The 14,843-nt window shown below is 41.3% G+C and overlaps 1 protein-coding gene across 1 annotated transcript in view; it reads right to left on the reverse strand.

Annotated features, from left to right (window-relative positions):
- The window catches only part of ANKRD28 (ankyrin repeat domain 28), a 172,177-nt gene extending 158,222 nt beyond the window's left edge, over positions 1-13,955 (reverse strand). Inside the window, exon 1 of the mRNA XM_036266213.1 lies at positions 13,872-13,955. The gene's annotated coding sequence lies outside the window, so the exon portion shown is untranslated. The remainder of the gene's footprint in view (positions 1-13,871) is intronic.
- Positions 13,956-14,843: the final 888 nt, after the last annotated feature.

Genomic DNA, 14,843 nt, shown 5'->3' on the forward strand with positions numbered 1-14,843 from the left:
ACCTAAAATAAATAAATTTTCTGCTCTTCAATTTTTTTAAGAAACAAAACAAAACCTTATATATTCTTTCTATGGTTAAAAAAAGTTGTGAGTAACAAATAAGACTATCAAACACTTCTCTATCATATCAAAACTACTGAAAGGTACTGCTTATGTACAACCAGCCTTTAAGAATAAAATTTTTTTAAAAAGGTCAGCTGCCAAAAGATGTTTATCTAAGTTTCAATACACACCCCATCCCAAATACACAAATAGTAAGCAATCTATCTGTTCATCCTATGCTAGTGGTTCTCAAACTGTTGTTTCACAAACTTCTCAGAGAGCTCCATGGTTCCTTCTCATTCTACAAACTACATATAATATAAACCCTGTAAGTATTTTATGCCTGCAAGGGACTAGCTACTACTACTTGGGTATAAACAGCTTTTATTGCCAAAAGAACAAAACAGAAGAATTTTCAGAGAAAAGGACTGATTCACCTTCCTCTTAGAGCCTGCCCTCTCTAAAACAACATTCAGAATCCAATCTTTCAAAGTCCTTTCCTCAAGGCTCAAATCTGATGACAGAACTCTCCATAAAATTTTTCAATGGTTGTTCCCCACAACTATGAGGTTCAAATTCCATAGCATAGAACCCAAGATACTCTAGGAATTGGCTCCTAAATACTTCACCCCAGCGGCATCTCCTGCCATCCCTTCTCAATCCTCATTCAACTATTACCACGTGTAAGATCCTAAGCCATATGATCCCCAATTGAGAAGACAGGAGGGCAGTCACTAACTCTAACACATATTCTTTCAGGAGACAGAGATGAAAAGAAGTTCTTCAGGATAAAAAAAACACTGACACCAGATAATAACTGGAATCTACATGAAAAATAAAGAACAATGGAAGAACACTGGCAAAGGTAATTACAGGCAAAGAAAAAAATGACAGTACAAATATATTTTTTACTTTTTTCTCTTGACTTAAAAGGTAACTGCCGCCCTGGCCAGTTTGGCTCAGCGGTTATAGCGTGGGCCTGCGGTCCAGAGAGACCCGCGTTTGGTTCCCGCTAAGGGCACGTACCTTGGTTGCAGTTTCTCCCCGGCCCTGGTTGGGTTGTGCGGGTGGCAGCCACTCGGTGTGTCCCTTTCACATCGATGTTTCTCTCTCTCTCTTCGTCTCTGTCCCTCCCGCTCTATCTGAACAAAAAATTTAAAAATGTCCTCAGGTGAGGATAAAAAAAAAAAAAAAAAGGTAACTGCCTAAAACAATTATAAAGTTAGGCATATATAACATATAAAGATGTCATATGTATAACAATAATAGCAAATAAAGGGGAGGAGAGAATAGAGCTCCAGTGGAGGAAGGAAATGACACCAGATAGTAACCCAAATCCACAAGAAATAATGTGTCATAAATAGTAAATATGTTGGTTAATATAAAAAACTATGAATATTTTTCTCCTTTCTCCTCCTCTTTAAAAGACATACATTGTTTAAAATAATGCATTGCTGCATTTATTACATAAATGAACATAATATATATGACAATAAGAGCACAATGGAGGAGGAGATGGAGCTATACTGGAGCATTAGTATTAACCTGAAGTAGACTGTGATAAATTCAGATGTAATCCCAAGAACAAAACTCAGAAAAATATGTAATTTAAAAAAATCTGTAAAAACAAAGTGCAAAAGGTGACAGAAGAACAGAGGTACAACAAAAAAAAAGACATGAGGTATACAGAACACAAACAGCAAATGGGAGATGCAAATTCAACCATTTCAAAAATAACATTAAATAGGAAAGAATTAAATACTCCATTAAAAAAGATTCCTTGTTGATTCTGTAGTTTGCTTTTATATCCCTTAAAAGCTGGGTGTTGTTAACCTTCAAGATCAACTAACTCTGTTTCTCCAGGATGTGGTTGTCTCTTGTCTAGCTCTTTATAGTTCTCCCAGGAACACTCTTCTCCCTCTTGGCATGACCCAGTCTGACTCTGTAACTACACACTGCCTAGCATGTAAGCTTTCGAAAAGTGGGGGAAACCTCTCACCAGTCAGAGCTACCCAATATAGAAGCCTTCTGTTTGCCTATCTAAACACACACACACTCTCTCTCTCTCTCTCTTTTAAAGTCCTTTTTGAATTACCTGATTTTATCGTAATTAATTTATACTAATTAGAATATAATACTAGGGGACTTCCGGTCAAGATGGCAGCGTAGGTAAACACGGTATCGTGTCCTCCCACAACCACATCAAAGTTACAACTAAACTACAGAACAACCATCATTCAAAACCGCCTGAAATCAAGCTGAATGAAGTCCTACAACTACGGAATTAAAGCAGCAGCCACATCCATACCGGGAGGAGGGGCGGAGGCGCGAGGGCCAGTGGCGAGACCGGCTAGTCCCACACCCACGGGTGGCGGATAAAAATCAGAAGGATACCTCACAGGGAAGGTCCTTCCTGAGGACTGAGGGGTCCCCATCCCACATTAGGCACCCCGCTCAGGGTTCCAGTGCCAGGAAGAGAAGTCCCCATAACTTCTGGCTGGAAAAACCAGCAGGAACTGAGGCTCAGGGAAGCTGAAGCGGCTGGAGCCCCAGGCAGCTCCTTAAAGGGCCCGCGCACGGATTTATCAGACTCTCTCCCTCTAAGCTTGGAGGGGAGGCAGCTCGAGGGGCACCAGAGACATACAGGGAAGAACTGAGCTGTTTGGCACTGGAGCAGGGCTGGAGAGGGGGCTTTCTCCGGACAAACGTGCTATCAGAGGCCTTTCTTCCTTTAGTGAGCCCTTCCCTGGGGTGGCAGACAGTCACCATATCTGGGACTCCAGCAACCTGGCTCATACTGGTAGCCCCGCCCTGGTGATTCCCTCAGGCGCCGCCCCACCCCGCCCTGTCCCTTCCCACCCAACTTTCAGGCCCACCCAAGCTGTTGCCACTTGCTTAACCGTAGGATTGGCCTGTCTTGGATCCTGCTGCAGGTTTTTCCTAAATTCTTTCAAACGAGCAGCATCTGGTCTCAGCGAGCCCCATACCTCTCGTTAAGTAATACACAGAAACAAACGCAGGGAGGCAGCCAAAATGAGGAGACAAAGAAACAGGTCCTAAATGAAAGAACAGAACAAAACCCCAAGAAAAGAACTAAGTGAAATGGAGATAAGCAACCTAACAGATGCTGAGTTCAAAATACAGCTTATAAGGATGCTCAATGAACTTAGTGAGAACCTCAGGGAACTTAGTGAGGGCCTCAAGGGCATAAAAAAGGACCAGTCAGAAATTATGGATGCACAGTCAGAATTGAAGGAGGCATTAACTGAAATAAAGAATAATTTACACAGCTTCAATAGTAGAGTACGTAAATCCAAGAGGCAAACCATCGATTTGAAATATAAGGAAGCAAAAAATGCCCAATCAGAACAGAAAAAGAAAAAAGAATCCAAAAAAATGAGGATAGTGTAAGGAGACTCTGGGACAACTTCAAGCATGCCAACGTTCGCATCTTGGGGGTGCCAGAAGGAGAAGAGTGAGAACAAGAAATCGAATACCTGTTTGAAACAATAATGGCAGAAAACTTCCCTAACTTGGTGAAGGAAACAGACATACAAGCCCAGGAAACACAGAGTCCCAAACAAGATGAACCCCAAGGGGCCCACACCAAGACACATCATCATCAAAATGCAAAAGATTCAAGACAAAGAGAGAATCTTAAAAGCAGCAAGAGAAAAGCAGTTAGTTACCTACAAGGGAGTTCCCATAAGGCTGTCAGCTGATTTCTCAAAAGAAACTTTGCAGGCCAGAAGGGAGTGGCAAGAAATATTCAGAGTGATGAAAAGCAAGAACCTACACCCAAGATTACTCTAGCCTGCAAAGCTGTCATTTAGAATCGATGGCCATATAAAGACTTTCCCAGATAAGAAAAAGTTAAAGGAGTTCATCACCACCAAACCGTTATTATATGAAATGTGGAAGGGTCTTTTTGAAGAAAAAGATAAAATATATGAACAAAAAAAAATGGCAATGAATACATATCTATCGACAATTGAATCTACAAACAAAATGAACAGGTAGAACAGAAACATTCTCATAGATACAGAGAACATTTTGTTGGTTGCCAGTTGGGAGGGGGTTTGGGAGAATGGGTGAAAAAGGTGAAGGGATTAAGAAGTACAAATTCATTGCTAGACTGACAAACCTCAAAGGAAAAGGGGTTGAGGGGGTGGGAAGAAATAAACCAAAGAACTTATATGCATAACCAATGGACACAGACAATAGTGTGGGAAAAGGCGGGAGGGGGGCGGGAATGGGGAGGAGGGGGACAATGGGGGAAAAATGTGGAACATCTGTAATACATTTTACATTCAACAATAAAGATTAAAAAAAAAAAAGAATATAATACTAAAGGTAGAAGTAGGTCCTTTCCTACTTTCACCGTTTCTAATCCAAAAGTTCCCTCAAAAGAAAGAGGGAGCGAAAATGCAATAAATGAGATATTCCTTTAAAACACACACACACACACACAAAAATTAGTTAACTGCAGGAAAAGTTTAACAATATAATCTGCATCAAGACTAAGAATTGCTGTTCTCCTAGAGTATTTGATTTTTCTTGTTGGTAGAGATTAAGGAAAAACATACACTTAAGCAAAATACCCTGTAACACAAATCTACCAAAAATAGTTCTTGTTCCTCTAAAAAGATTTTATATAGACTATGTATGGCTTTTGTCCATTAAAGATGAGCTAAAACATTACAGAAGGAACATAAATAAAATCCTATTAAAATAAGGTTCCCAACACTACCATTGGGTTCAATTAGCCATTTCTCCCTTGATGGTTCCAAAGCACAGGTAAGATAATTGCCCTTATCTAATTCCATCTTATCCCATAAGAGAGAAGGCAGAGACCCTGTTTTACATAAAGATGTATCCTAGTATCAAGAACCAGCAGATAGTAAGTATACAAATGTTTGTTACATAATAAGATAAGCAGGATGTTAATTATAACCATTCCTATGAAAATTATTACAAAGAAAATGGAGTATTTACATATAAGGTCTAGAAATCAACAAGCTGAAGACTAACCTACAAACCAAGGGCAATGGTTCCCAAATCAGAATTTAAATAATAATAATCTAAGAAGTTATACTGATTAAAGAAACAGTGGATATTATAATAGATAAACCCCAAAACTGTGGCATAACCTAATAGTTTGTTCTTATTTCATGCTAACATGAAGTCCAAAAATCCATGTTAATGATCATCTGGGGTCATGAGGCCAGAGATGACCCAGGCTGACAAGTTCAGCTCTTGCGGGAAGACCCATCATTTCCAAAGTTGCTTTGGCATACAATACCCAACCAGTAGGTAAAGAAAGGAGAGCACTCACTGTTCAAGGAAAGTTTTGTATTGGTCAGGGCTAAAGAAACACTCAATACTTCTTTGCTTAATTTCCTATGACCAGACTTCAATTACATGGCCATCCCCAATGCAAGAGGGGCTAGTAAATAAATATATAAGTGAGTTGGGATCTGAGAAAAAAGGAAACAAGCTTGGTGAAGAGCTAGCCAGCCTTTATCAGAGGTTTTAAAATACAGATTCTGGGGCATTACCCCAGGTAATCCTCATTCAGATCTAATAGGACCCCCAAAAGTTGTATTTAAGCTAGCTAAGTGAATCTGATGTATTATGCCCAAGTTAGAAATTATTGGCGAGGAAATAAAGAGCTTGGGGCAAACAGGAAAGAATATGTCCATGAAAAAGTTTAAAACCATATGCTGGCCCTGGCCAGTTTTGCTCAGCGGTTAGAGCGTCGGCCTGTGGTCCAGAGAGACCAGAGTTCGGTTCCCGCTGGGGGCGCATACCTTGGTTGCAGTTTGTCCCCAGCCCTGGTTGGTCGTGCAGGTGGCGGCCACTCAATGTGTCCCTTTCACATCGATGTTTCTCTCTCTCTCTTCCTCTCTCTCCCTCCCACTCAGTCTGAGCAAGAAATGGAAAAATGTCCTCAGGTGAGGATAAAAAAATAACAACAATATGCTGGATAAAAAGAAATCTAAAAGGTGATGAAAAAATTGATTCTTTTTGCCTAAGACAGACAACACAGGTGCAACTTGGGAAATTCTTCACTCCTTGGCCTGTGATAGTCTCTCATGGCTCTCTTCCTAATTCTGGTAGCTTCTTCCCAGGCTTCCTTTCCTCCACTCATTTCATATTCTCCATTATCATTTCCTTGGCCATGAGTTGTTCTCATTCCTTGACTGACCTCATTCACTGCAATTACCACTAAAAACACTTTTCTCTGAGCCCAGCCTCACATTTAACTGCTTACTATAACACTTCTTTAAATGTCCCTTTAGGACCTTAATATAACCAGAACTGAATTCATCTTAGCCTCAAACTTGCTTCTCCTTCTAGCATGCCCTATCCACCTAGGCCCTATAGTTAAAACCCCAGGAGTCACTAATAATTAAAAGCTTTTGTGCTTCAAAAAATACCAGCATGAAAGTAGAAAGACAATCTACAAAATGGGAGAAATTTTTTGCAAGTCACATAACTGATAAGGGAAAAATGTCCTCGGGTGAGGATAAAAAATAAATAAAAAAAGTTTGGGGAGGGGGGGCGCGGATAACTTAGATAACAGAAAATAAAGTTAACTGTGGTACTCAACTGTAGTAACAGCCATAATTCTCATCTAGGTTTCTGGAACAAGTATTTGTTTCAGAAGCAACTACTTCCCAATTTACCTTTTTTAATTGTCCTTTGCTGCACATTATCTGTGATTTTATATTCTTAAGAGTGGAAAAGATACAACTTTAAGTTTATACAAATAAATTTAAATGGTAAACCATCATTAATGAAGAATTTGAACTTAAACTTACTAGACAAAAGTAAACTTCCACTAAAGTTGTGGAGGCAGCACTTTTATCCAGACTTTGTTTTGTATTTCAATCAGTATATACATAAAGAATGCTGGTAACTTTTTTTTAAAAATCAGTATCCTATAAAGCAGGTGGACAAATCACCTAATAGTATGAGAACTGGGGCTGGGGAGTAGGAGTGAAAATTAAATCTAAAGTACTTGAGAACTTTAATCACTGTATATAATGTATATAACACATTAAAACACTGTATACAATGTATATAATGTATAACACATTAAATCATTGGTTTAAGTAACTGGAGATTTCATTAATTTTGCTTTAAATTAGAAGTATTGTTGTGTGATTGATGTGAACTGTCCATGAGATTCAATATCCAGAACAAAAAGAATAAATTCTAAATTATTTTCTTCAGGCACAGAATATTTTCTAGGAGCATCTCACTTCAGCTCAGGCAGAGTGCAGTCACTGAATATAAATTTTATACTTGATTAGAAAAATAAAAATGAAATAACATAAAATGCAGGGAATCCTAAAGTGACCCAAATCTAAGTACATGGATTATCTGCTCTTTTTTTACTACCATAACCAATGTTCAATTAAATTTCATGTTTAATTTACCCTCGCATAACTATGCAACAAAAAAACTGTCAATTGTCACATGAATATAAGACACTCTTAACTTTACACACAAGCGAGCCATTAATATAGCTATGAGGATCCTTTAAAGATGTATTCATTTCCGCCCTGGCCTGTTTGCTCAGTGGTTAGAGCGTCAGCCCATGGACCAATGAGTCATGGGTTTGATTCCCACCAAGAGCATGTGCCTCAGTTGCAGTTTGTCCCCGGCAATGGTTGGGGTCATTGGGTCATTGGGGAGGCAACCAGTATATGTTTCTCTCCCACCCCACCCCCCACCCGCCGCCATCTGAACAAAAATGGAAAAATATCCTTGGGTGAGGATTAAAAAATAAAATAAAAATAAAGATGTATTAATTTCCATTCAAACTTTTGTTTAGTACTTAATGTACTCAGTTTGTACTAAAATGTTTTACATATGTTCTGAATTACAGCAGTAGTCACCTAACTGATCTTGAGTGTCCCCGTTTGTCTTTTATAATCTACTATTCTAAAACCTATAGTAGTTATTTAACTTTTGGGTGTCATGGGCCCCGAAGAAAATCTAAAAAAGTTATAGACTCTCTTGAGAAAAGTACACATATGCACATTAGACCTGATGCCTTTCAAAGACCCTAGCTTAAGAAAGCCCAGTTACGACTTCTCATCACCTACAAATCAAGTCCAAACTTCTTAGCCTTGTATTCAAAGTACTTCATAATGTAGTCACTGTTAATTTTGCTAATCTAACTCCTATCCTTTCCAAATACACACACCAATGAGGTCTATCGCCTCACTATCCCACCAGAGATATACCATCCTCTCTTTCTAGCTTGCCTTCATAGCTCCCTCTTGTTGCTTTTCTGCACAATGGTTTGCTTTCAACAAATCCTTCCTATGAACCTAAAATGCCTCCCTTGCCATGAAGGATTGCCTTCTACCTACAATCAGATCATCTGATCCTTTGTGAATTCTGAAGCATATTACTTGTATCTCAAGGCGCTTTCCATGTTTTTTCCTACATTGTATCTTACAAGGTCTCAAAAAAAAACAATGTGTTTTAAATCAGGAAACATACATAGGGCACACATTTTTTAACTATGTTACATTTCCAAATAATATGCTCCAAATGTTTCTTCAACCTCTGTAAACCTTTTCATGCAAAATATCTCAGTCACTGGACATTTATGTTTGTCTTTTCTCCTTTTCTAGCCAATAAGATTCTTGAGGGCAGAGATGGTTAACTGCACCCTTGTGTCCGCTACAGTGTCCAACACAAACCAAGGGGGCACTCAATGTAGAATAGTACTTGAATATCTGGGCATCAGTGTTTTTCTGGCATTTCATACATTCTGTATCCCCAATTATAAGATTTTTCAAGGATCATCTATTTTTCCTATCAAAAGTCAAATAACGTTCTACCCTTGGTGAATACTTGATCAAGAACTTATTAACTATCCAAAATAGTGGTTAAGTTATTCTCACCCATCCAATATCTACTAATTGATATATGCCAACCCTGTTCAAACAAACTCTTCAACATACCAAGAATCCTTACCTACTGACCATTAACCCAGAAAGGAGCACAAAGATGGCTCCTACACAAAAATAATCCAAGTCTAAAAGCTATTATCCTTTAGCGCTACTGCAAACCAAGTTTAACTCCAGTTATAAAACAAAACCAGAAAATAGAAGCAAACATCCAAGATTATATATATGGCCCTGGTCCATTTGGCTCAGCAATTAGAGCGTCGGCCTGCGGTCCCTAGAGACCCGGGTTCGGTTCCCGCTAAGGGTATGTGCCTCGGTTGCGGTTTGTCCCCGGCCCTGGTTGGGTCAAGCAGGTGGCAGCCAATCGATGTGTCCCTTTCACATCAATGTTTCTCTCTCTCTTCCTCTCTCTCCCTTCCACTCTATCTGAACAAAAAAATGGAAAAATGTACTCAGGTGAGGATAAAAAAAAAGTTTATATATATGTACTCTGTAGGTAGCAATAACAAAACACAAAACTATCAAAACCTTTTTTTCTTAGAAGTATAATATAAAAGTTTACTACCCACTGATTCATGCTACAACATGGTGAACCTTAAAAATATTATGCTAAGTGAAATAAGTTGTACACTGAAGACCACGTATTGTATGATTCCATTTATATGCAATATCCAGAATAGGCAAATTCAAAGAGACAGAAAGATTAGTGGCTTCCAGGGCCTATGGGGAAGGGGAAATAAGGAGTGACTGTTAATAGCTTTCTGGAGTGGTAAAAATGTTCTGGAATTAGCCCTGGCCGGTTTGGCTCAGCGGCTAGAGCATTGGCCTGCGGTCTGAAGAGACCCAGGTTCGGTTCCCGCAAAGGGCGCATACCTTGGTTGCAGTTTGTCCCCGGCCCTGGTTGGGTCGTGTGGGTGGCAACCACTCGATGTGTCGCTTTCACGTCGATGTTTCTCTCTCTCTCTCTCTCTCTCCCTCCCACTCTATCTGAACAAAATATCAAAAAATGTCCTCGGGTGAGGATTAAAAAAAAAAAAAATGTTCTGGAATTAAATACTACTAATGGTTACACAAATTTGTGAATATACTAAAACTACTGAATTGTACACTTTGAAAGAGTGAATTTTATGGTATCTCAATTTTTAAAAGTTTAATAGTCATTTGGGCTGTTATATCTCAAAGAAATCTATTTTTTAATAGGAATCTTATTTTTGTAGTTTCCTCAAACTGATCTAACCTGGTGGTTACAAACTGATCCTCTACTAGTCCCTTTTTAAAGTCATAGCTTTAAATTTTTGTCAATGGAAACTACCAACTTGCCAACATTTATAAATAGATTTTTCATAAAAATCTCTAATTCTGGTTTCCTAAAAAAACTGGAGTTCTAAAAATACTAGGCACAGCAACAGTGTCCCAGAGCTGAGCAGCAACTAACATACCTGTTCCTATTTGCCATGATTTCCATCACTCTTTATTGTTCTCCAGGTATTAGATAAAAAAGTTCTGGAGGTCTAATGTATAACATAGTGACATACTGTAATAGGCCATACAGTATGTAATACTACATACTATATGTATTTAAATGTTATCTACACACACACACACCAAAGTGGTAATTATGTGACAGAACAGAGGTGTTAACTGACCTTATTGCAATAATCATTTCAAAATATATACAAGTGTCAAATGATCATGTTGTACACCTTAAACTTACATGTTATAAACCTACATGCCAATAATATCTCAGTAAGGTGGAAAATAAAAATAAAATTTTTTCATGCAAAAACAAAAATCTTAAAAGTGACACCTGCTGAGTAAAACCCTGCAAGTGTTACAAATTCATGCTATATAAATACTATATAAATAATGAGAAGAAAAAAAAAACAAAGGGAAAGGTTTATGTTTCTACTACAAACAGAAAACAAATTATTTTCATTTACAATTAAAATTTATGTTCATTTACTAATAGAAAATAGTACAGTAACTTTTTCTTAAATTTTTTTTCTTTATTGTTTGGAGAGGAAGGGAGAGGGAGAGATGGAAACATCGATGAGAGACAACTTCGACTGACCACCTCCTGCATGCCCCTCCTTGGGAATTTGGCCCACAACCTTGATTTGGCATGTGCCCTGACCGGAAATCAAACCCACAACCTCTTGGTGCATGGGTCAACGCTCAACTACTGAGCCACACCAGCCGGGCAGTACAGTACCTTCTTATCCCCATATTAGGTGTTGGCACAAAATGAGGGACACTCTTACTCAGATTTATTGGATATGAAAACAGTTCAGATTATTAATTAGGTATAAAAATAAACTGCTTTATTTACTCAAATTTTATGTTTAAGCTACATAGAACCTCCCCCCCCCAATGCTTATAAGCACAAAGAAAAACCCCTACCAACTTATAGCTTCTATGTATTAGATTGTATTTGCAAAGCTAGAAGAAAACAACACACACAGTGAATATGGAAATAACACAGAAAAGTAGATTCTACTACTTCCTATCTCAAGTATAAATGAGGATTGAGCTAAATGCTGTGTCAAGTATTCTCCAGCTTTATAATTCTGTGTACGTATCTAGATCTCCTTTCCTCCAAATAAAATTCATCTAGCTGAAGTGCTATTCCTATAGATGGGAAATGTTAAAATAGTATTTGCATTCCATTTTATTCTAACCATCACTTCTAAGAGCTAATCAAATATCAACATATGACTTCCAAAAGCTATTCCCTTTAAACTAGACAAAAACAAACTAATTTCTCAAAGTGTTCCAAAAGAAAGACCAGATAAGCCCATTACCTAGTAATTACAGGTAAACCTCAAAGTTCATTTCCCTTTGAGCCATGCCACTTCATTAAGTTGTCCAAGTATCATCAAGTTTACAGGTGACGTTTCACACATCATCATTACCACTGAGTATTAACAGATATTATATAAAACTGGAGTAGCATTAAAATTGCTTCATAAGCCCCGCTGGTGTGGCTCACTGGCAGAGCGGTGATCCATGCACCAAGAGGTCTCAGGTTCGATTCCCAGTCAGGGCGCATGCCCAGGCTATGGGCCAAATCCCCAGTGGAATGGGGGGGTGCAGGAGGCAGCCAATCAATGTTCTCTCTCATCGATGTTTCTCTCTGTCTCTCTCCCTTCCTCTCTAAAATCAATAAAAGAAAAATATTTAAAAATAATAAAATTGTTTCATAATTGCAATTCCTAAATACCCAAATGCAAAGGTGCAAATGGATTTTATGTCCAACTGAAAACACAAATTCTGATTTGGTTTAAACCTGATAATGAATAAAATGGGATGCTCTCCTAAAATTTCACCAAATTTCTAATGCACATAATCCAAACTTTTTCAAAAGTGTTATAGGATAGAAACAAAACAAAAATCAAGTATTGCCTCAACTATAACTTATGGAAGAACAAAGTGTCATTATGATTTGGTAAAGATTAGTGAAGAATCTAGATCTAGATCTTGAGTTTCACACATCAACAGTATTAAGTGAGTTAACTGCAAGAAATTAGCAGGAATTGGTTTATGCTTTAATAGTGTTGAGTGTTGTCCCATTGAATTTTCTGATGATATAAATCAGAAATGCTGTATCTATGCTGTCCAATACATAGTCAATTGTCACATGTGGCTCCTGAGCACTGAAAATGGAACTAGAACTGAGAAACTCAATTTCTTATTTAAAAGCCACATGTGGCTAGTAGCGATCATACTGAACAATGCAGCCGTATAATTTGAAATACAATGTATAAACTTGACTAAGTTTTTCAAAGTATCATGTTCTGATGATATCAGTAAAACCTTCCTGATACCAAATGATACATAAGTTTAGTCAGCAGCCTAAGCATAAAATAAAATTCACTTATGATTGCCTAAATATAAAATAGATTCACTTATGAAATGAGAATTCATGATACTACTTAGATTCAGAACTTATGGTACAATATTCACATAGACAATATTAAAAATACATTTCAAGTTTCCCCCATTGTTTTTGCAAAAGGGGTAAAAGCTTCCGGAATAATGTCCCAAAGCATGCAAGTTACTTTCCCTTCAAATCTGTTGAATACCTTCTGTTCAGAAAAAACAGTAAAAATAATTTTTTAGCACTAATAAGTCGATTACGACTCGTTAAATTTCACGTTAATTTCCTTATTCCTTAAAGGAGAGATACCAATGTTTGGAAACCTCTGCTTAGTCTGAAAGCCTTGTTACCCATCTTTCCATGTTTTCAGGTGTCCAAATCATTCTGATACAGTTACGAATTCGGTGCTAGACACAAAATATTTTTTCAGTCCAACAGAGTCACTTCTCTTTTCAACACTTCAGATATTCTTTGACCAGCTCTTCCCAAATGAAGAAAAGTAACCAAGATGGTGCACAAAATGTCAAAGAAAAGCCTGGGAACTTGCACGTTGAATACGCAAAATCAACCGCCTCTGACCCGGAGAGAGTGAGGCTCGAACTATCCGGCGACGCCAACAGGCAAGCAAGGTCGTGACCCTGGGTCATTGCCGCCAGCACCGCTCCCGCCCGGCAGCGGGAAGCCACCTGTTAGGCCCGAGCCTCACCTGGCAGGAAGGCGCAAACCCTGCAGCGCGCTGGCCGCGGACGCCCAGGCTGTGAGCGCGGGACCCGCCCCTCTCGCCGCCGCGGCGAGCCCCCCAGCGACACGTGGGCTTCACCCGGCCCGGGCTTCGCTGACAGGAGGGTCGCCCGCGGCCCCCAGCCAGGCAGCCCCACGCCGGTCTCCGGGGCGGCACCCGGCCTCTCCCGCAGCCACCCCGCCGAGAGAGCGCCCAGGCGGCCCACACCGCTGGCCCGCCCGCCCCCCCTTCCTTCCTCCCCGCTCGGCGCGATCCCGCCGCGCTGCCCCTCACCTACCTGGTCACGGAGTTTGAGGAACGCCATGGCGGTCGCCTCCGACGCCGCCTGGCCCACCGCTCCCGCCCAGTAGCCTCGGCCGCTACCCGGGGTCGGCGGGTCGGCGGCCGGCAGCGCTCCGGGGTCCGCGGGCAGGGGGCGGCACCGCCTCCCGAGCCGCCCGCCGCTACCGAGAGGTGAGGATCCCGGCCGGTCCCGCCTCCTCCTCTGAGGACTCCCCGCCCTCTTCCTTCCTTTCTTTCTCTTTCCCTAAGCTGCCTGCACACGCAGCCGCCGCCGCTGCCGCCGCCTCCTCACGCCCCCTTCCCGAAATACCCTGGCAGCCCCCGCGCCGCGCCGTTCCAGCCCGCGGCAGCGGCGGCATCCAAACTCCACTCCACAATATTACCACCACCGCCCGCCGCGATTGGCGGCCGCGCGGGGGAGAGGCCAGAGTAAGCCGAGCGCCCATTGGCCACGCCACCGCGCTCGCTGCGGGCCACCCCCCTGCCTCCCGGAGAGGGAGGGGGCGGGGAGGAGGAAGCTGCGAGGGGTGGGCGCGGAGCTGGGGCGCGCGCGGGGCGGGGAGGGGGCGGGGAGCGGGCGGGGAGCGGAGCCGGGGGAGGGGCGACCAGGTGCTCCTTGGCGCGCGCCCTGGGAGCAGTGGGCGGAGCCCGAGGCTGGAGCTGGGGGGTACCGGGAAGTGGGTTGATGGCCCCTGGCTTGCACGTGGAGGTAGAGTGCAGGCGCTCACCAAAGCCAGGGAAGGTCGAAAGAATGGGATGAGAGGCCGGAAGGGGCGTGAGCGACGGGCACCTGGAGGCTGCCGCCTTCCTGGAAGCGGCTTGGGGAGTGGTGCAAATCGGACTCGCAAGTGGAAGGAGAGTGAGAATGCGCCCCTAGGTTTGGGGAAGATGAGTGAGCCAAGGGAGTGGGGTGAGAGGTGGTCACCGAAGGCTACTGCCCTCCCGGGGGCGGCGGGCAGGGCCAAAG

This window comes from Molossus molossus, unplaced genomic scaffold, assembly GCF_014108415.1.
Source record: "Molossus molossus isolate mMolMol1 unplaced genomic scaffold, mMolMol1.p scaffold_m16_p_18, whole genome shotgun sequence".
Taxonomy (NCBI): Eukaryota; Metazoa; Chordata; class Mammalia; order Chiroptera; family Molossidae; genus Molossus; species Molossus molossus.